At 45.7% G+C, this 22,296-nt stretch overlaps 1 long non-coding RNA gene across 1 annotated transcript in view; it reads right to left on the reverse strand.

The window, feature by feature from the left end:
- The window catches only part of LOC142591226 (uncharacterized), a 74,366-nt gene extending 55,757 nt beyond the window's left edge, over positions 1–18,609 (reverse strand). Inside the window, exon 1 of the long non-coding RNA XR_012830398.1 lies at positions 18,557–18,609. This is a non-coding gene — a long non-coding RNA (uncharacterized LOC142591226). The remainder of the gene's footprint in view (positions 1–18,556) is intronic.
- Between the last annotated feature and the right edge of the window lie 3,687 nt (positions 18,610–22,296).

A 22,296-nucleotide genomic window follows, 5' to 3' on the forward strand; every position in this document is an offset into this window, starting at 1 on the left:
TATAACACTGCTGTACAGGAGACTACTCGGTTTATGCCATTCGAACTTGTATACGGGCGCCACGTCACGTCAACACTTGAGTCCATGCTACCTCTGGTTGATAACAGCCCGACCAGCGAACACGAGGAAGAGTTCGTACAAAGAGCCGAAGAAGTACGCCAGCTAAGCTTGCTCGGCATCTTACCCGGAGACAACAGCATACCGACACCCTTCGATATAACCAGGGTCGACACGACGTCCATTACAATACCGGCGACTTCGTATGGGCCTGGACGCCCATCCGCAGCCGTGGAGTCTCGGAAAAGTTGCTGTGCCGGTATTTTGGCCCCTACAAGATTACACGCCGCATCAGTGACGTGGCCTACGAAGTCGTCCTCTGCAGTTCTGACACCGGTTCGCTCCGTCGTCGTCCTCGCGCTGTAGTGGTTCATGTAGTGCGCATGAAACGCTACTATGGGCGTACTTGAACGCCGAGATGTACATGAGAAGCTCCATTTCTTGTCGCTGAAAGAAATTTTTCACGCGACCGAGACGGTCGCTATTCGCATGGGGGGTATTTGACACAATGATGTGGGGCTCACTCACCGCGGGACGGCGCGCACAAAGGTCGGCGCCATGAAAGACGATGCAGCGCGAGAGCTGCACGTTCTTCTTCTGGCCCACCATTAAAGAGAAGCGTCTATTTTGTAAGACTCTGTCTTCAATCTGCGTTACAGTAGTAATGGTGGGCTAACATAAATTAGGTTCGTGAGCCAAATGAAGTTTGGGGGTGGGCGAACGCGAAATTTTGACATGGGCCAACCTAATTTCCGGGGCGGTTCCACTTGAAATCTAAGGGTGGGTCAAGATAAATATGGGGGCGGGCCAACATGAAATTTGGGGGTGGGGAAATTGACGTTTGGGGTTGGACTAGGTTGAAATGTGCCGGTGGCCCAACCTAAATTAGAGGTGGGCGTGTCAGAAATGTGAATGTGGGCCAACATGAGATTTCGGGTTGGTCCAATGTCCAATTGAACGCTGCTGAGCGTATTTCGAGATATAAATACCTCTCAGGAGAGCGCGTTGAAATGCTTGGTACGTATAAATTGGGCTTTACCACTGCGCAGTCAGAATGCAGGTTAGACCTTACGTGGATAAGGAACACTCGCATAACACAAACTTGTGACCGCGACAGCAATCGTGACATGGCTCCACGGCGATTTACTGTCACCTCACCCAACGCCTCACATACTACCGCGGCAGCTGGCGTTCCCGATCAAATGCTGTGCTCCGTCCAGGTGCGCTTGTGCCGGGCGTTCCGACTCAATTGGTACGATTGCACTGATGGGGTCGGATGCGGCAAGAAAACATGGCAATTGTGTACTGAACTATTGCCTACTAAAGCTTAAACATTCTGCGGCTTCGGAAAAGGCAAGCGTAGAAGCGCTTAAGCTAACAAAAGCAATTAAGCAAAACTAAGCAAAAATTAATTCACAGGCTAGCCAAACAAGGCTAACGTACTGGTAAACAATTGTCAGAGTTTCTGTAGCTTTCTTTACTTCCGGTTGTGGCCACTGCGGTTCAGCACCGTTACTAAAACATCACCTCATGAAAGAAAAAATTGAGAAACATTAATAGCTTCAGGTTGTTGTTATGCGCAGCTAGCATGGAAGTCATTGCTCACTGAAAGAGCCTCTGTTCTGCAACCACTCGCGTCCTTTTAGAAGGAAGTAAGTGAAAATATTACTGCATTCCACGCGTTCTCGTGTTAACGCTCCAAAAAGAACATGATGATACATAGGTGTAATGGCTTTGGAACGAGCAAGCAGGCATAATAATAAACAAAGAACATCTTTCGTGTTAACATATTTTGTTTTGGTACGTGGGAAACGGGGGAATTCGAAAGGTACTGATCCGCAGCAAATTTTGTTTCTAGGACCTAAGCTTAAAGCGGAACTCCGGTGATTTTTTTACGATGTCAAGGTAATGCAATATTTAGGTTCCCCATAGACCGCTGTCACGCATATGCTACTAGAATTTTGACGCAAATGCGAAAATAATCTTAAATAAACAATAAACCGCAGAAACGAAACCGAAACCTGATCAAGCAGCCAAGTGAACCTCTTCGTGTGACGTCACGAGCGTCCCTACCGGGAAAGGCCGCTCAAGGCATTCCGGTCTCCCCCGTTGGCAGCGAAGCGCAGATGCTCGGCTAAATCGTGACAGCGCCGGATCTTCGGGTGACAATGCCAGCTGCATTCGCTCTTGAGATATGTCAAACATTCATAGTTATTATTCTGACGAATTCAATAACCTCGAATTGTCGTTCGCATTCGACCAGCCACCACGAGAGCCAGCGCCCATGTGCTACACATTGTGCTGCTAACATAAAGACCAAAGGTAGTCCTAGCCACAGACATTATACATTCTGCTTGCTATTTTAGGTGTTTTACCTCTTCTCAGGGAAGTGCTTCGCAAGCTCACGCTAAGATGTGGAATACGAATTTCCGCATTTATATCCCTCAAAAAGTTGTTCAGTTGAGTTGAGTGGTTGTAGGCTGCTGGAGGGATTAGCCTTGCAGTTGCTGCCGGCAATTGCTCCACCGTAGCGACTCTTAAAATAAATAAATCACATAAATGAGACACAGACCTCACAATTACAAATGGTCACTCCTATGGTCACCATGTGGAGGCCAAATCCCTGTCCTGCAGGTAATTTAAAAGAAGGCGAGAAACCTCCTTCCTACACAACTAGTTCCCGCGCGGAAAAACAATGTCCAGACGAAAACTGTGACGAACTCCTGTCTTCTTGAGAGACCCGAATAACACACTCCTTATTGCGTTATACCGAGTACAGCACATAAGGTAATGTTCTATGTCACCGCACACACCACACGTTGAACATAATGGAGACAACGCCAGGCCAGTCTTATACATCTACGCAGGGGTACGAGCAGAGCCCATGCGAATGCGGAGCACTAAAGTGGCTTGGTTTCTTCTGAGACCCTTGATCACACATGGCTTGCGAGGTGAGCTCCACAAAGAACTGAAGTGTCACAACACTACTTCTCTGAAGAGTCTCTTGTCCTCTGAGGCACTTTTCTCAATGGATTCTCAGACATCGCTCTATGGGCGAGGCTGTCTGCCATTTCGTTGCCTATGATACCTATGTGCGAGGGCACCCATTGGAAACGTGCGGAGAAGCCTTTGATAGGGAGATTGTGCACCGAGCGTAGGGAGCTAAGACATAAGGCATCAGTAGGGAATCAGTGTTCTAACCTTTGAAGGGCAGATTTTTAATCTGTAGGAATGACAACAGGCTGACGCGTGCAAACGGCAGCTTCTTTAGAGCTGCCTCAATGGCACCGCTTTCGGCCGTTGTGGAGGACACGACTGCAGTGAAGCGAACATCTTGAGATTGAATATGCACGCCATCGTCAAACTTTTACTGATGTCTCTGTGGAGAAGGTCAGAGGATCTAGTGCAGCTGCTTTTCACAAGTATTCCGCAAGAATGCAGCTAACAGTCCAAAGCACCGAAGGGTGCATTTGTTTGCATTGGTAGGTACAGCGACCACTCGTCATTCCCTTGAGATATAATGCTAGCCGCTCATTGGTGACATTAATTAATGTCACATCATATCAAAACAGGTAGATTTTGTGCATGTAAGCACCATTGCATCACTCTGAATTGCGCTGATATGAGCGACCACACACCTTTGAGAAGAGCGAGCCGGAGACCGCAGTACCGGAGGGTTGTTATGCTGCCTACGTATCATTCTTCGTATTCTCTTCATGCACTTATATGTTCAGTCAAGTGGACATAGATGAGGACTTTGCGCATATGATTGTTCATTGAGAGATCGCGTAGTTTTCTCGAAGAAACGCCGATGCCAGTATAGACACCGTTGTAAGCTGAGAGGCGGTTGTTTACGCTGCTGTATCGAGGGGCTATACGCTTGTTGCCCATTTGGGGTACGAGGCAAGCAGTGTACCTCTGAAGCTAAATAATGAGCATGCATGACAATACCTAAAAATAAATCCATTTTCGTAGTCGCATTTAATTGATGCAAGTGCCGGTGAACGCGGCGGGCAGCTTGCCGTCGAAAACGGCTACGTACCTATGTCGATACTGCTTCGTGTCATCGCTCCTCGTTTTTTGTGTGTGCATTGTACAAAATGAGAAATGGTTTATTTCAAATCCGTATGGTCAAAACTGAGCTACAGAATAAGCTTTCTTCATCCTGATGGTTTAATTAGCTTCACGTCAGTCGCTCAGGTCCGCCAGCAGCAGACGCATCTCGGCTGAACGCAATCGGCATCCGCTCAAACTGTGTGTGTGGATGGCGAGGGATGCAGTTCGTGCAGCCAACAACGCAACACCACTTGCTTCCCATCTCATGCACGTGTACAGGGCTTACACCTTGTCCCGACAGCAACTTTTCACGTCATGCGTGCGCCAACCAACTTACGATCGTCGACTCCTCGACGCTTACCTTGCTGTCGTCTTCATGATCCCGGCATGCTCTATATGAAGAATACATTGTTGCGCCAAAAAAGGAAAATAAAGACTTGGGAAGGAAGAGTACGAAACGACATATTGAGCGCTGACATTTTTGCGCCAGAAAAGGAAAATAATGATTCGCGAAGGAAGAGTACGAAGCGACAGATTGAGCGCTGAACTTCAACTGATTTTATTCTTACAGCAGCGCAGGGAGAATGAACAAATGCGCATGCGCACATCAGTGTGTACGCACTGGTGTGTGTACTGATGTACGCATGCGCATTTGTTCATTCTCCCTGCCCTGCTGTAAGAAGAAGATCTTCTTTCTTGTTTTCTTTATTAATACTGTTAACCCTCGCTTGAGGGTTGATACAGGGAGGGAAAATAGTACAACACAAGCAAATCAGTTGAAGTTCAGCGCTCAACCTGTCGTTGCGTACTCTTCCTTCCCAAGTCTTTATTTTCCTTTTTTTGGCACAACAATGTATTCTTTAGATCCCAACCAACTCGCCCAGCAACAAGTTCTGCTCAACTACATGCTCTGTATGGAACACTCCTGACGTCCTAGACAGTGCGGCCTGTAACTAAGGAGGAGACAAGGTTGGTTGTTTGAGGACATAAATCTAATTCATTTGCAAAAATTCTGTTCAACTCTCAAAACTGATTTTTTGAGGACCTGAACTAAGTGACAGAGGAACGTACCCAGCGAATTTCATCGACATCCATCGTCATCGAACAATCGCTGGAATTCCCATTTGACGAAACATCCTTAACCGCCTGCACTTTTGCTTGAAGCACAATTCGACAAAGTAGCCTAGGCGCAAAATATTTATAAGTACATCTTATTGTATTCAAACAACAAAGCGACCGATAAGTTATTACGTTAATAGGGTAGCGAAGTGGGCAGACCCTCATTTATAAGAGATGAATAAAGTTAAGTCTGAAAAATCTTATGGCACCCGCTGCAGATAACATTATTGATTCATTCAGCTGGATTATCTAGAGCGGTGTACATTGCTTCGTCTATACATCGAAGCAATATAAAGTCAATAACGAAAAATTTTCTAATTACGTACTGAATAGCTTACTCTACGGCGCATATTGAAATTTACGAACTTTAACCGGTGAGTTTGCAAGGTTTATACACTTGGAATAAATTTCTAGAAGGACACAAGTTTGAGGTACGCGCCATAAGACTTGATTTTAAAATGCACTATCGTTTCACTTATATTTTTACAAAACGCATGTTATGCTTTTATTCAAACAGCAAACTAACTGCATTGATCATTTGTTTTGTCCAAGACATTGGAAAATTTATCGACACTCGTGTCATCCTGGAGATGCATTTTCAAGGGATACGTCTTCCAAACTCGCCGGCCACAATTCTCAGATTGCAATATGTGCGGTAATGTAGTTAATTAGGAACTTAATTAGATAACGCTTGTTATTTAGTTCACTATGTGTTTTGATTTTTCGTGCTACTTATGCCCCGTGTTTTAATAATCCAGCACGAACACAAGAATTATGCATTCCGCTACAGGCGATTCTTAATAATTTCTTAAATCTTATAAATTATCGCCGTATCTGTACCTTTGAGTATTCTCGTTTTTGCACATCTCCGCAGTCTGGTCTCTCTGCATGTTCAGTAGAAAGTATGATGGCGATATGCAGTCAAGAAAAGAAGCACATTTTAAAGTGAAGCTTATTTGCCGAGTTCCACGCATTTTTTTCCGGTATATCGCTTCTAACGCCGCACGCGTTCACAGAGATGTTGGCGCCATCTATGAATGCTACAGCAAAAAGGTTTTTTGCCGTTTCAAGCCGTGAGTTTCATACAATGAGTACTAAAGCGAACTGTGGCACCTGCCTCCACAGGTGCTGCCAGCAAGTCGATTCAGCCAGCACGGCAATGACATTTATTACCTAGATTTGCCAAACATAGTTCCTTTTGGCTTGAAATAGCCTTGTGGCTTTGCAGACTCATCATCTTCGAAGAAGTGCGGCGTTGTAGAAAATTTAGTAATTAATAACAAAATTGTCCGACGGCAGAATTCCAACACAGAACCTCTCGCACAAAGGTCTAATATAGAAACCATTACGCCACGGACGCGTGCGTCAACAAGTGCCATAGAACACCGTTTCTCACGGGCAAGCCACCGTGTGAACAGGCTTGGGTCATTTCGGTCCGCAGTTGCAAAGAAGAAATCGCTACATCAGAAGGAACACGAGTGCAGCGTGACACTTAGAATCACCACGAAAAATGTATGCCTATATATATATATATATATATATATATATATATATATATATATATATATATATATATATATATATATATATATATATATATATATATATATATTAGGTAAAGAGGAATTCTTTAGACTACCTTTTCAACGTAAAGAAATTCAGCGCTGCTACAAGGCCCCCAGACAAATATTTAATTTCAGCAGTTTTGACAGGTGGTCCGATCTTCATGAGGGTTTACAAAAGAGTGGCAGTTCGGCGCTGATAGTGAAGACACCAGACCGGGTGCCCGGTCGTTCTCAGGTACATCAAACCGAACGGGACAGTTGTGACCCTGTATACTTTTTCTCGGCGCTTTGGCAGATTTACAGCTGCATTATTGGCGGCGATGCAGGGCAAACGGAAGGCGGAGTCCTGTGCATCTAGGCAATGGAGGTCAGTGAAGGAAGAAAAAAGAGAGAAGAAAAGAAAAAGAAAAAGCGCCGACGAGGAGGGAGACATAAAACGGAGTGCGGAAGGCGGCGGGAAGTAGCGGCAGACTTTCATGTGTATAATCTGAAGCTGCCTAGCACAGATTTCATTTGTGTTTTGATAGCGCTATGCAAAGACCATCAATATTATGAATACCCGAAGAGCACCGCGAAAACGATGGGCGTCGACGGGAAGAGCTGCATCAATATGCAAAGCAGCGTCGTGCTCAGGCTGGGCAGGGCGCAGCAATGCCTGCCCAAAGTGAGCCACGCACATTTAGGAAGCTTCAAGTGCAGCGCTAATACTATGAGCGACGAAAGGAACAGCAGCGTCAATATGCACAACGGCGTCGTGCTCGGAATGGGCAGGACCCACTTTAGGCTACATCACATTGCTCTATAGGATCAGGTGATACCGCAGCTTTGCTGGCCAACCACATTCACATCGTGGATTGAAGCCCAATTTTTTTACAGACACTAAGACCATATCGGCATATTTCTTGCACACAACCACCATCACGACGAGTTCCACATTATTTGGGTGGCAAATGCTGTCGGTGCTAGGCAGAAACAGAAGAAATCCCACCGTCGCGTATCGCTTCGTCTCAGTACGCACAAGCGCGGACTTGAAGCATTCGCTAAGCACCATAGACTTCAAAAAGGGGTTTACTGAAAGTTCAAGCCAGCAACAGGGTTATGTTTGTGCTTTGGGTTGAAAGTGTTACAATACTGGCGAATGATAATTTACCCCCAGAAAACGAGAACAGCGTTTCCGGATATATTCTGAGGGGATCATGTGGAATCAGGAAGGGGAAACCACAAGGTGATCTACAGGGGTCGTGACATATAAGGGGTGGTGACATATTGAAAGATGACATTCCCCAAGTAGCGACGTTGTATGTTGTCTACTCGCTGAGGCGCGCAGGCAGCGAGGTGTGGCAGCGGCGGGACTAAAGGAAACATTCGCCTTCCTGCCGTAGCGCGAACTTCAAGTGACTTCCAACATTGAACTTGCGGGAATAGGGCGAACACCGAGTCACCACTCTTCTCGGCACAACATCGCAGAGAAGTCCTTTGACTCGCTGCATACGGCGTGGTTTGCTCATTCTTATCGCATTTGGATGGTACATTAAACATCACGCCGACCCCTCGGGATAACAATTGCCTGGAGTGTCCATATAATTTCTATTCGAGTAATGAACGGTTTTTCCAACTATAGGCATTATGCTGGCTTGATGTCTCGCAAAGACTCGCTGCCACCAAGGCGTTGTTAGCTGTGAATGCATCGATGTTTTCGAGGTTGTCTTCCACCAGCGGCCGCATCCTCCACCCTGGCCATGTGCCATGCTTAAGAGTTCTTTTCATCATTATGGTTGCGATATCTTTTGTGCTGTTTATGCTCTTTTCAAAACCCAAACGACGAACAATTGCACACAAACGTACCGCCATCTTCTAAAGAATATCGTGCGGGGCACGATAGATAGGGCACAAGGTCATTCTAATTCGCCACATTATTGCTTCTTACGCCATACACACTACATTCACATACGCAGCCATTCACGGAGTCTCTGTGAACTTTACACTATTTGTCCAATGCTGTTGCATGTTAGCGCAATGGTTAGTGCTCCCGACTAATAAGCACATATTGTGGCCAAGACTCAGAAAAGCGGTAGCGGTTGTGGGCAACGTTTCTGTTGCTCCATAAAATGTGATAGAGAAACTTGGGTGTTTAATGAAGCCTGACGAGGGCAAAATAACATGGAATATGACGTGTTTGTCGTCAGTGTAAATGATTTAACTGGTGGTTGCACGCACAAGCAAAACAAATTTTCCTGAGCCTGACGACCGAAGTACTAGCGGGACAATGTCGGGACTCTTCGACATTCATTGAACTTTTCAACGTCATTCGCATTGAAAGGTTACATAGACCTCAAAAGTCAGCCTAAAGTCAAATATACTTTATTATAAATATCGTAGATTTGAAATTTTGAGTTTTATTTTTTGTCTGCTGCACATTGATCAAACTAGTTTTCAACTTAATTCGCAGTTAAAAGTCACAAAGAGCTCGAATGTTGACTTAAAGTCAAAGAAGTTACTTCCTCTAAGGTATCGTAGATTAAAAATTTTGAGGTCGATGTCTTGTTCCCAGAAGAAGGTATGTACTTTCTTTTTAATGTGATTAGCATTATCGGGATACTTCACACATTCTGCGATGTCAGTCCATTTGTCTTTGTCTCTAACCATTTTCCCGACAACTTGAGTCACTTGCATGATCAAATGGGAAAGAATCCAGCTGCTGCGCTGAGGAAACTCGCTTCGTAGAGATCATTACAAAGCAATTGCTAGTGCTCATAAGGAACAACGCACAACACTGGTTGAGTGACACGCGTAGTCTCACAAAATCCATGCTCTCACTATCAAATTCGCCACAATGTGAACGAAGATATTTCGCGAAATTAATTAGCATTGCCGGGTGAACACAATTTCAGCATATATTCCACAGAATAATATACCTTCCGTTGACGTCGGATGGTTTAAAGAGCAACCGTACTATCAAATTCTGCCAACTTAAAAAAAAGTGTAATTATTTTTCATAATATGTAGCCTGTAGCGTTCCCACCAAGTCCAAATTTCTAAGAAATTAATTGAACGGCACTGCTGTATTAGCATAGAAGTTAATGACCAATCGGGAGGTCAGTTTACGCATACCACGAAGCATAACTTGAGGACGTTGCGTTTGCCGACCCACCGCCATCGTCACTTATTATTGACGTTAACAACGCGGTATGCAGTAATATTTCACAGATGTTGAAAAAGACGAAGTATTACCACCTATTTAACCAATAATTCGACATTACTTCCTGGTTAGATAGCTGTTATGGATAAATAAAATGGGTAAATAATTATAGCCTTCAATGCTGAACGTGAAGTATGATTGGTATTGATGTGCTCGTCTCTCCGTTTAGCAGATTTTGATGGGCACAGCTCTGAAGTTCGGCGACAGATTTATTAGCCTGACTTCTCAAAATAATGCACCTTGATTAAGACAGAAGATAGAGTTGTCTGCATAGGATATACGTTAATCGGATTATTCGATATTGATTCTTTGATAGACACATACGTTGGCATGACATTGAAGTAATCCTCGAGAAAGCGCCCTCCGTACGCTTCTGGAATCAATAGCATCGCATGTAGCTTTGTAACACACATCATCTTGTTTCGCGAAAGCATCGCTGCGCATAGATTGCAACAGTGCATCTCCATAATTTATACTGTACCCTAGAAAGAAATGAATTATGTTGTCTTTTAGGTGCTACCTTCATAGCTACCTTTTGAGATAATTGGTGTGCTAGGGAAGCTATGTAAGGTTGTAATCTGGATTGGGGTCAAACAAAAGAGAAAAAACCTTGCCATTTAAGTTCAGCGTGCCCTTAATTATTTCTAGTTACAGCCTCCTTTCCTGTTGAGAGCTCAGCAAAAAAATTATGAGGTTAAACACTGAGTCGGATCAAAAGCCGGCTTGGCGCTATTCAGTTTATCTTCCCCCATCGCGGTATGCTCAGCAACCTACCAACGTGTCTGCATGCGGAAAATGTGGCAGCGTAATGCTGAAATGGTCTCCCGGGATCATAGGTGGTCAGCAATAAATATTTTATATGATTATCAATTATCAAACCATAACGTTACAAGCGACAGCAGGTATACACACACATACGACCATCTTACGAACGGTGTCGCTATGGTGTGCGGCATGTGGTGCCGTGCCACAAAGCGTCCATCCCTGTAATCCTCCTTACAAACGTCAATCCCGTATAAAATAATGTTTTAGGAGGTGTTTAACACTCGTGCATATTACGGCTGAAATACTGGCCCGCTTCCAGGATAACGACAACTAATGCTCTCCAATTGACGGTTTGCGAAAATGGCGTTGCGCATGCGCGAACACGGCCCTCACGTGCTCTCTCTGTATGGTGAGATACAAGAAGCAGACGAATAACCAACGCAGCCGGCTAGTTATTTTGTGTATAGGTGCACGAACTGCTTCGCAGGCAAAGGGAGCATGAGTTTATTTCGGATTACGTCCGAGACGAGCTATGCGGCGAGGAAAGCTGCGGATATGCGATGGCTGGAAATACCATCACAGGACACAGCTTGCGAAGTTTGCAAAAAAGGTGTTGCACAAGCACGAACACGGCTCTCACGAGCGCCTCCTGCATGGCTAGATACGAGAAGCAGACAAACACCCAACGGTTCTCTAGCGCGCGTTCAGAAGCCGTTTCATGGCAGTTTCTATCACGATATATTTGTATAAAAATTTTTTCGCGCACGTAATTTATGCGGGAAAATTTGAGTCACAATCAAGTGCCAGTAATAGGTACGTTTTGCGACATATTTGTAAATTGTGAAAAGAATGGAACTGCTGCTCTCCAATTTTCTGCAGAGCCTACAGGGACACTCTGTGAAGTCTCAAATTTGAAAGATTATGTTATTATCGTTGACTCTTTTCTTATTGCACGGCATTACTTCTTCAGTGGCTTCTAGTGGGTCTTGAATTGAATTGAATTCTGGGGTTCCACTCGCCAAAACAGCGATTAATAGGCACGGCGTAGTGGAGTACACCTGAATAATTTTGACTGCCACGGAATCTTTAACGTGTCCCTAGTGCACGGGACACCGGACGTCTTTTATGCTTTCCCTCCCAGAAATGCAGCCAGAACGTCCAGTGGGTCTGGCTGAAGCAAATGCATATATCACATCAAGCAAGTTCGGATTTTGCTACAATTCTAATAGCATTGCAAAACGAATAGACGTGCCCTTATTCTGCTACAAGTTGCACGATCAGAAAGCTATAGATGTAATAGCACTAGCTGACCATGAGCCAATTAGGTTCTTTTTTCATACGATAGGCAAGTAATATTACATTATATAGATAGAGCTACAGTTCCGTTGTCATATATGAGGCACCAAGCACATATTCTTATGAACCTTACGTATTGAACAGTTGAACACGACAAATGTAAGCCCTAATCAGGGTAATAAACCTCATAAACATGCCACCCGAAAATATATTTAGACTAATTCACATCTTTGTTATCGCATATCTACGTATGAGAGGAAGATCAGCAGACACCTGTTCTTTTAGGCTGATTTGCCATCCTGTAACCGCATTCAGGAACTACTAGATCAAATCCACTATGCTGCACTTTCACCAGCTTTTATCACTCTTGCCTGTTATGTTATTACACTGCCGCACGAGCGCTGCTTGCCAATGTGAAAATTGCTGAATAGAATCACCAAGCACAAATAAGAGCACAGAGGTTTTATTCGCACGTCCCTTCACTCGATTTACTCCATCGTCTCTAACTAACCTTCCTCATCCCTCTTAAGGCGTACCCCACTACTCGCTCATGTCTGAAACCAGCGCCGCGCCAGAAGAAGAAGAAAAGCCAGAAGAGATGTTAGGCGCTTGAAAGGTGCTGACTGAAGCTGTCTGCCTCGATTGGCGGTCACCATCGATGGCACGCCACAATGGTTAATCCAGGTAGACAGAAAAGTGTAAGTAACTGTCTCCGGCGTTATGCTAGGCATTGGAGCTGCTTTAGGCCGCTCTGTGTACCTATCAGTGCTTATAAGCAAACACTTATAACCACGGCATGGTGACAAAGGACCAACGATGTCCAAATGAATAGTGTTGGAACGTGTTTCGGTGAGAGGAAATTTGCCCAATGGAGGCTTGGTATATCATTTCACGTTGATAAGTTGGCGTGGTGCACAAGTGCGGACCCAGTCGCGTATTTCAGTGAGTATGCGCGGCCATCCGTAAAGTTCGATGATATGGTGTTGCCTGGCACGTACGCCTAAATGGCAAATTGATTCCAGTGTATCAAAAACAACACGACGCAGAAAAGCAGGAGCATAAAGGGCGGTACTTTTAGGTGAAACATCGCACATGAGGGTGACTTCGTGGTCGGGAAAGTTGGCTTTCTCCAAGCGGAGGAATGCAGAAGGTAGAAGTCCGAGATCTTCATCGTCAGATGCTTGAGCCGCCGCGAGTGAAAACAAAGAAAGGTGGACAGAACTTGTCGTGATATTGATGGCAAAGGAATGTAAAGGATACCTATGATATAGCGTGTTTCATTTGTCAATTTATCAATAAAAACCAGATGCCGGAGCTCCCTAGGAGTACGGGCAGCACTACATGAACGTAAAGCCGGAACAAGTGGTTTGGGGTCAGTAAGAATTATAAATTGTCGCCCTTGAAGGAAGTGCCTGAAATGGTTCACCGCGAGGTAGGCCGCGAGGAGCTCCTGTCCAAACGTTCTGTATCGGCGTTCACTGTCACCTAACTTGCGGGGGAAGGAGGAGATGGAGACCCATGCACCCTTAATCTACTGATGAAGAGCGACTCCCACCGCTTTTTAAGAAGCATTCACCATAGGACTAGTGGGAGCAGTCTGTGAAGGGTTATGCAGGATGGCAGCTTTTATAAGTTCGGTGTTGATGGCGGCGAAAGCTTTATCAACGACCGTGTACCAAGGAACTGCGGTAGACAGAGCTTTCGACATAGAAAGAAGTGCTTCAAGAGGCTGCATGCAGGGACAAAACGGCGATTAAAACTAATGAGTGTGCGAAAATGTCAAAACGCACGTGTCGACTTTGGTGGAGGTAGTCGATGATGACCTGAACCTTGTTAGGCGGCTGAGAGATGCCATGATTGATGACTTGATGTCCGACAAAATCAATGTCCGCTTCCCCAAGCTGACATTTGTCAACATTGATGACGAAACCGTTATAAAGAAGTCGAGTGAAAAGTTGACGTATATGCTTTTGTGGCTTTCAGCATCGCTGCTGGCAACGAGATCATTCACGCAGGCAAAAGAAAACGATAAGCCTCTAGTGATTTCGTCAGTAAAACGCTGAAAGGTTGGAGCTGCGTTGCGTGAACCGACAGGCATGCGTAAGTACTCAAAAAGACCAAATTCGGTACATATAGCAATTTTTCGAATGTCGGGTCACTCCCCGGCGCTCAGGCGATGAGCTTTCACATGATCGATATTCGAATATATTGGTGTGCCGTTTAAAAAGACAGTGCAATCATGAATATTCAGCAGCGGGCATCCGTCTGGAACAGTGACCGCATTCAGTGCGTGATAATCACCGCAGGGCCACCAGTAATTTTTCTTTTTAGGTACCATGTGTAGTGCTGACGACTACGAGCTTGATGAAGGACGAATTATTTTTAATTGCAACATATGCTCGAATTCATTGCGCGGAACTCGTAGTTCATGATGACTGAGTCGGCGTGGTCGCCATTGAACGGGTAAGCCTAGCGTAATAATAAAATTGGTTACAGTGTGTTTAGGGGTTTTTTCCGTCAGAGACTGTGTAGCGATCCCCGGAAACTCGTTGATTAGAGCTGCATACGGTGAGGAAGGCAGTTTCTTCAAAGTATGGTTGAGAGCAGCTGCGTGCGACAGAAAACTGGTGACCGACAGACCCGTGATGCTATCCACCAGTCCACAGCGGCTCATGTAGACCAGCACATGAAAATGGCTCAAGAAATCAGCCCCTAAGATGGCATAGCGGACTGCTGCGATCTAAAGTAGCTGTTGCAACCTTTTGTTAAGACTGAGGTCGAGAGTAAGGGACTTTTGTCCGTAAGATGCGATGATCGAAGATTTGATAGCTTGTAGGGTGGCTGATTTTGCGCGAAGACGTTTGTCAGATTTGGACACAGGAATTATGCTCACCTCTGCACCAGTGTCTACCCCCAAATGCAGTACTGTGGTTCGGTCGGTTATATGGAAAAGGAAGCTTGATGTATGGCCATAATTGCCCGCCGCTGTTATTGACGCCCGGCTTGAGCGTTTCCCGTGTGCCACGAATAGGATAACGCACATCGACGAGCCCCAGCGCGCGTAGGTCGGTGGCAATACCGCATGCCTTGTGGTGAAAACTGCGTTCCGCTTGCTGAAAGAGCCGCTGCATAGAAGGCGGCGTGAGAGGCTTCTGAGTTGGATAGTGTTGGTAATTGAAGTTGCGGGTGTTGCGTAATTCCTGACACAAGTCGGCGACTTGAGATGCAAGCTCGTTTGCTCCTTTCCGTAGGGAATCCGCTTTTGGAAGTTGAGGAATACGCACAGCATTTATGACTGTCGCTGCGACGTTCATCGTATCGTCGCCCAGTTCGGCGAATTTCAACAAGGTTTTGTGCTTAGCTGTAACAAGAAGCATGTGTACGTTGGCTGGAAGACATTGCAGAAACAGCTCGAGCAATACGGCCGTGTCCAAAGAATTAGTTGGTAACCAATGAGGTGCCGCAGATGACGTTGAAACTGAATTCTACGTCATTTACCGAGCCCTTCGTTGTTCAGCAGCTGCTTAATAGGCCGATGCACAGTCGGGGATAGCCGACGAAGAAAAGCCTGTTTGATTGTCACATATGCTGTTTACTCATGTGGCTGGACGAGGATGTCGCATATCTTGGCCATGGCCTGTAGCAGCAAAACTTTAAGCAGGAGTTCGCATTTTCGAAACTCCGACTTGACGCGATGACTGCGGGACTTGTTCTTAGCTTGTATGAACGATCACGTGGGATCGGCAATCCATAGCTGCGGTAGCGTAATGGTAGCTGTAGCTCCTAACACCCGCAGAAGGTGCGGGATCGGTTGCAGAGGTAGTAGGAGCGGATTTGAGGTCGTCGGGAGGCTGGCTTCGATCCACTGAAGGTCGTGTTCCTAGTCTGGGTCACTAGTGACTGTGGAACCACCAAGCACAATTAAGAGCCCAGGGGTTTTATTTGTACGTGCTTTCGCATGATTTACACCATTATTTTTAACTGCTCTACCTCATCTCCCTTAAGGCGTACCTCGCTACTCGCTCATGTCTATAATCAGGGACACGCATGAAGTGTGCCACGGTGGCTTTGCCTTTTACTTAACAACTGGCTCTTTATTGAATTTCAATCGTTAACACCGAGTTCACGAGGGCCTGTGCCCTATTCTGTCGTGAAGATAATGAAATACATGAACTCCTTGAATTTGGTATTTACAGGGCTTTTGTGCCTGCATTAGTGCCGTCTACAGCACTGTGTTATAACGGGTGTTTTTGATGTATTGAACTGGCAAAGATGATCTATATATGTATCGATCCGTCACTTAAAACCAGACAGCTTACGTGCTACTTATAACACAAGTAAATAATTATTACGGCAGTTTGTCTTCAGTTACGTTTACGAGGAATTAATACACAATATAAATACACTGTTTTTCACGATAATATCGCGGCGCTTCGGTGGACGGTTCGCAAAAAAAATGACGTTTGCCTGGACTGTGCCTTGCTCGTCACCGAGACCTTTCTCGATCATCTTCAAGAATCTTGCTGGGTAATGTCACGTAATTCCTGATGGACATAAGCCGAAGCTACCGACTGTCCGGATTACCACCGCTTTAATTGGAGATCAACTATGACGGCGACAAAACGCGGCCTTTGTCTGGCGCTACATGGCCACGATACATGAAGCCGCGGACCTTCGCTGCAAAAGTGGGGGAAGACGTCGAAGGTTGGCCGAACCACGACAATTGGGTGACCAAAACACTTATTCGGATTCTGACACTCAGGTGAGTCTCTCGCGATACCCACGCATGATGTGATTTTAGCAGCCAATTATCTACGACAGCTATTATCCACGGTAGATTCTTGTGCTGCTGAAGTTCTGTTGTCTGGTTTTAGTAAGCATTCTGCAAGCAGTGATGAGACCTTTGCCCTCTTAGATGATGTACTCCTACTTACACCGTCAAATGCGACAGTTCTAGCAATGCCTTTGCTACTGACGCGGGCAGGTTTGATGTCCTCGAGAAGCCGGTCCCACTGAACGGCGTCGAGAAAAGCGTGCTTCTGCTGCGTTTTGTCCGTTCTTTAACTAAAGAAAAATCGACAAGATGGTTACTGAATGCTTGTGAGCCTATCTTCCTGTCCAATTAAATACATCTAGCAATGTTCGATTAATACGCTAAAACAAGTCTTTCGGTGCTTAAGTCACGAAAAAAAAAAACAGATTCCATCGCTCTCACCCGCACTGCAGAAGTTGACATTTTGCGTATGGTGAAGTATTTGCCATTGGACAATGACAAAGCCTTGGTCTATGTTCACATCAACATGCAACAATATTTCATTATTCCTCAGTGCATGGAACAAGATCGTGAACCAGCATCCTGCGCTGTTCACGTAATTGCAAGTAATTAACACCGCATCAGTTCGTCCTGTCAGGCTGAAACCATACGCCGTCTCATCATCCGAAGCTAGTATAGCTGAACACACAGAAGAAATGGGAAAGAAAATTATGTTATCAAGCGCCAAATAGTCCTTGGCTGCAACTGCTGTCCTCTTAAGAAAGAGACAACTCTTGGAAGTTGTCTGTAGACTACCTGTGTTTCAACTCTGTCGCCAAGACAGAAGTATACCCACTTCCGCACACCTGTGTAGAAGACATCATTGCTGCTTGCATTTGGCTAAGTATGTCTTCTGCGTCGAACTAAGGTGTGGCTATTGGCAAATTCGCAAGCATACATATTATCAGGAGAAAATTGCCTTGATAACCCCAGATGCTTTGTCTTTACTTGTTGTAGCACTGCTTGGTTTATGTAATGTACCTGCCACATTTGAGCAGGTCATGGAGTAGAGGGAGTGTCATTCATTCTGTTTGCACACGCATTTTTTATGAGACGCGATAGAAGGAGAGTGAGTGCATATGCGTGTGCATGCCTTGAACAAGCGTGCGTGTGCGCTTGCATGTAGCGAAGCACAACCTTTCAAAGAAAAATCACTGCGCACGAAGGATACAGTCCGATTTGCTTGTGCGTTAATTGGGATTTAAGAACACCTGGTATTCAAGTAAGGCCAACATAATTCAACCTCAAACTATCAAGGTAATGCAGAATAAAGCGAGAAATAACAAGATTAGCGCTATAGAGAGCATCACGGTGAAATTATTATGCAAAGAATTATCCAACCAGCGATAAACAGAAGGAGCAGTCGTCGGTGATCACACAAGTGGTATCAGTGAATCCACTAAAACATATACGAAAGAATGCAAGAAACTTCGAAATATTTTTCGCCATTTACCATGCGAACAATCAGCATATTTCTGTTTGCGGAAAACGGTAGTGAAAAGCGAGCAGTGAAAGGGCATTGTGAAACACTGGAAGATAAGCTTTCAACTATTTCTGGAAGCAGTGAGTCATATAATCGTTCCCAAATATTATCCCCTAAAACCCGCAGTTTAGGCGCCACTTTTACACAGAAGCATTTGATAGTGTAAAATGCATTCATTCAAATAAATCAGAACGATAACTCACCCCATGCGTTCAGAACAATTGACGGTGTACCATGCAGCGGCTTTACGTACCAGCCGGCATCTCTGTAATGTCCAAGAGACATATCTATCAATATTACAAAAGGTTGAACATTCCAATTGTGTTGCGTTAAGTAGTAGTTGTATATGATAACAACTGTGTTTAGCCGGGGGGGGGGGAGGTGAGGTAGGGGCAACAAAGAGTTCCACACCAAAGCGGTGTGGGGCACATATTGTATGGTAGCGACTTTTGTTTGGTGAGGCATTATTACCTGACATTCTTGTCAGGTAGTAAAAATGCAATCTGAAAGGAAAACCGTGATAAATAACGTTTGCTTTTCTTATTCAGCCTGAACGATTCAAGTACACGGAGAGCTGCCTCAGAATGTTTTTGTTTGTAACCACAAGAGACCCAGAAAAAGTTTTGCAGCTGTTATATTTTTCTCCTACGAAAGGGCAGGTAATATTCCCAACAGTTCGGGCCGGCTTCTATTAGTGTGAAGTACAAAACCGCTGATGTACTTGTAATTTTTGGCTAAGTTAATATAATAGATAAGATTTGAGTCTTCACAGCTGGCTGTCGAAAAGAATTCGAATACGCTACGAAAAAAGAACAGAAATGAAGAATAAACTAACCAAACATACTAATAAAAATTGCACAAGTCATAAACGAACAACCACTGTCACCCCGAGTAAAATCACCGTTCCTTTTAATGGAAAGTGTCATTAACACATAGGTACGATACCATACTGCTCTACCATGCATCTCATCGGCACTTTACTAAGGTGTAGCCAGTTAGCTCAGTCATATAGCAGATGCATATGTAAAGAAAGTGTTACAGCTCACGCAGGTGACTGCAGTGCTTGTCATATTGATCATATGCTATATCATAAGTTTAACGGGCATCCAGAACATCAGTTGGCCTACTGAACTAGCCAATATGCAGAATAAGCTACTGCGCGATCAATGTGGCTGGATAGCCACTGCAAACAGACTTTACGTCCAGATGGAAACAAACTTATCGCGAAACTTTCTAGCATTGAGGTTACTATAACAGTTCCGTACCGGATTATCCTATCAGGGTGGACTTGGTTGCTAACATACTGTTTGGATTACTGAATATTGTTGCGCGGAATAGGGGAGAGAAAGATAAATTGGCATCATTAATCAGAAAAGCCGTCAAGGGTGCGCTTGGTCTGCCGATAACTACGTCAAACGATATGTTGTTACGACTGGGTTTGCATAATACTTTAGATGAAATTGCCGAGGTCAGCGTACTGCACACAGGGAGCGGTTGCTAGGTACACCAGCGGGTAGGTATATTTTAGAGTCAATTGAAGAATCGGTGGCTGTGTCGCATGATAGGGCGCCCCTACATGAGTTGAACGTGAACCTTAGGGCAAATATCATGGTTGGTCCGTTTCCGCGGAATGTTCACCCCGTGCACAATATAGGGAGGCGGGTCGCGAGAGCTAGGGCTTTGTTGCGAGAGGCAAAGGATCAGGAGGAGGAGCCTGCGTTTGTTGACGCCGCATGGATTAATAGTAAAAAAATGCATATTCGGTAGTGGTGGTAGATGGCAAAGGGAGCGTTAGAAATGCCGCTTCCATTTATATCAAAGATCCGGGGGTTGCCGTACAGGTGGCTATTGCTCTAGCGTTAATTGATTCAAGAAGAGTTTTGCTGTTTAGTGACTCGCGATCCACGATTAAAGCCTTCTCAAGAGGACTTGTAGCGGAACCGGCTAACAGACTCCTTGAGGGTAGAGATATCACTTGGCACACAGTTACTTGGTTCCCGGCACATATGGGGGCAGTGGAGGGAGCCCTGCGTAACCTCAACGAGCTGGCGCACAGGGACGCACGAGGATTAGTATGCCCTGTACTGCCTGAAGGGGCTGGATCTCCCGCTCCTGAGTACAGGGACCAGCTGTTAAGCTACAACGAAATCACGAAGCACTATTACTTATGGCGCAGGGCATTCCATCTGCAGCATTCTAAATAAATAGGCCACACGCGGTTACATTAAGGCTTCTGCAGACACGAAACTAACGCGGTCATTATGAAATAAAATTAAGTCGGACTGCGGGGTTTCAGTCTACTGTAGTAAGTGTGGGGACTTGCTCGATCTTTAGAACACATGCTTTGGCGCTGCTCCGCGTTGGCCGGTGATGGTTCTCGAGGTAAACAGTGGTGGCAGCAGATGCTGCTCAGTGAAGTGCTACCAACTCACAGCTGTCCAGAGGGCCCGTGTGACGGCAGAGCGGCTCGACCTTTCTTTACCGACGCGGGAGCGGCCCGCACCAGTCCCAGACTGATCCCTCAGGACCTAAATAAAGTTTCTCATACCATACCATACCGTGGGGACTTCGCTACTAGATGCCTAGATGCCTAGAGGTGCCTAGATTTGTGCACTACTACGGAGGGGAGATGCCTTGCCGAGACTACCAGCCGACAAGGCAGTTCTGCTCCATCTGTAGAATCACCGGACACTGCCCAGACGTCTGCCCCAACCCAACGGTTCGTGTGTGCAGCGTTCGGAACCACAAGAACCCAGTCGCCAGACACACTTGTGTTCCGAAGTGCGCCCTGGGCGGAGGGGCCCATCTCACGGCCACAGCAGAGTGCAAAAACAAGCTCAAGCGCATTCCACGCAGATGGAAGCCTGCCTCCACCACCACACCCAAAACACAACGACATCCCCGCCCGGTCACTCACTCGACCAAGGCGGCTGACCTTCGCCCGGGGTGGTTCAGCTCCGAGCGGGAAGACTTCGACTTTGACTACTCGGAGTCTCGGAACTTCTACGGATCCCGGTCCGATTCCAACCCGAGGTCCAGGTCCCGCTCCTGCTCTCGCCCCCTGTCTCCCTTTTGGTTGCCCACACGGCGATCTCGGTCGATGCCCAAGCAAGGACAGCTGGCAGCACCAGCCATCGCTGCACTAAAAGGCCAGGGGCCCCAGCAACACCACCGAAAGACCAAGGAAGCCTCAGTCAAGAGGACTACCACCAAAGAACACGAGGTAAGCTAGGCAGCAGTAGCCCCCCCCTCGTATAAGAACCACAGACGCCACCATCTGTGAAATTGTAACAGGAACTCACGACCATGCGAGCACCGATACAGACACTATCACAAGAAAGCAGACAACCCAAACAACAAGTGATACAGCTCACACAAATACCACAAGAAATGACTCCACACAAGGACGTCATTGACCTACGAACCCACGTCCATGCCATCCGCACCCAGATGCAAGCCTTCATGGACGCTACACGCGCCCAGTTGGGACAATTAACACAGACTGCAATCCAACTCATATATGCAGTAATAAAACACATGGAAGCCACTTTACACGGAAAGCATAAGAACCAGCTTTACTCCATAAAACTACGAAAGACACTATGATAAAACCTTTAAAAGATCACACCTGTAGCAGCACCGAACCAAATCGTAACATCACCGACCACAACGTCCAACAATGCCTAGACAATACAGGCAAGTTAATGCAAACTTAAAAATTTGGCACCTGAACTGCCGCGGGTACGGCAGGAAGAAAGGGCTACTGGCATAATCGATCGCTCATTCCCTAAAGCCACCAGGGGTAATAGCCCTACAAGAGCGCAGTACCTGACCATCACTACATGAATACGAAGAATACCACACAAGTCAAGACAACAAGTGGAAGGTAGCCACACTAGTAGACAGAAACATCACAACCATACAACACAAACCCATAGACGAC

Source organism: Dermacentor variabilis, chromosome 8, assembly GCF_050947875.1.
Source record: "Dermacentor variabilis isolate Ectoservices chromosome 8, ASM5094787v1, whole genome shotgun sequence".
In the NCBI taxonomy this organism is placed as follows: domain Eukaryota; kingdom Metazoa; phylum Arthropoda; class Arachnida; order Ixodida; family Ixodidae; genus Dermacentor; species Dermacentor variabilis.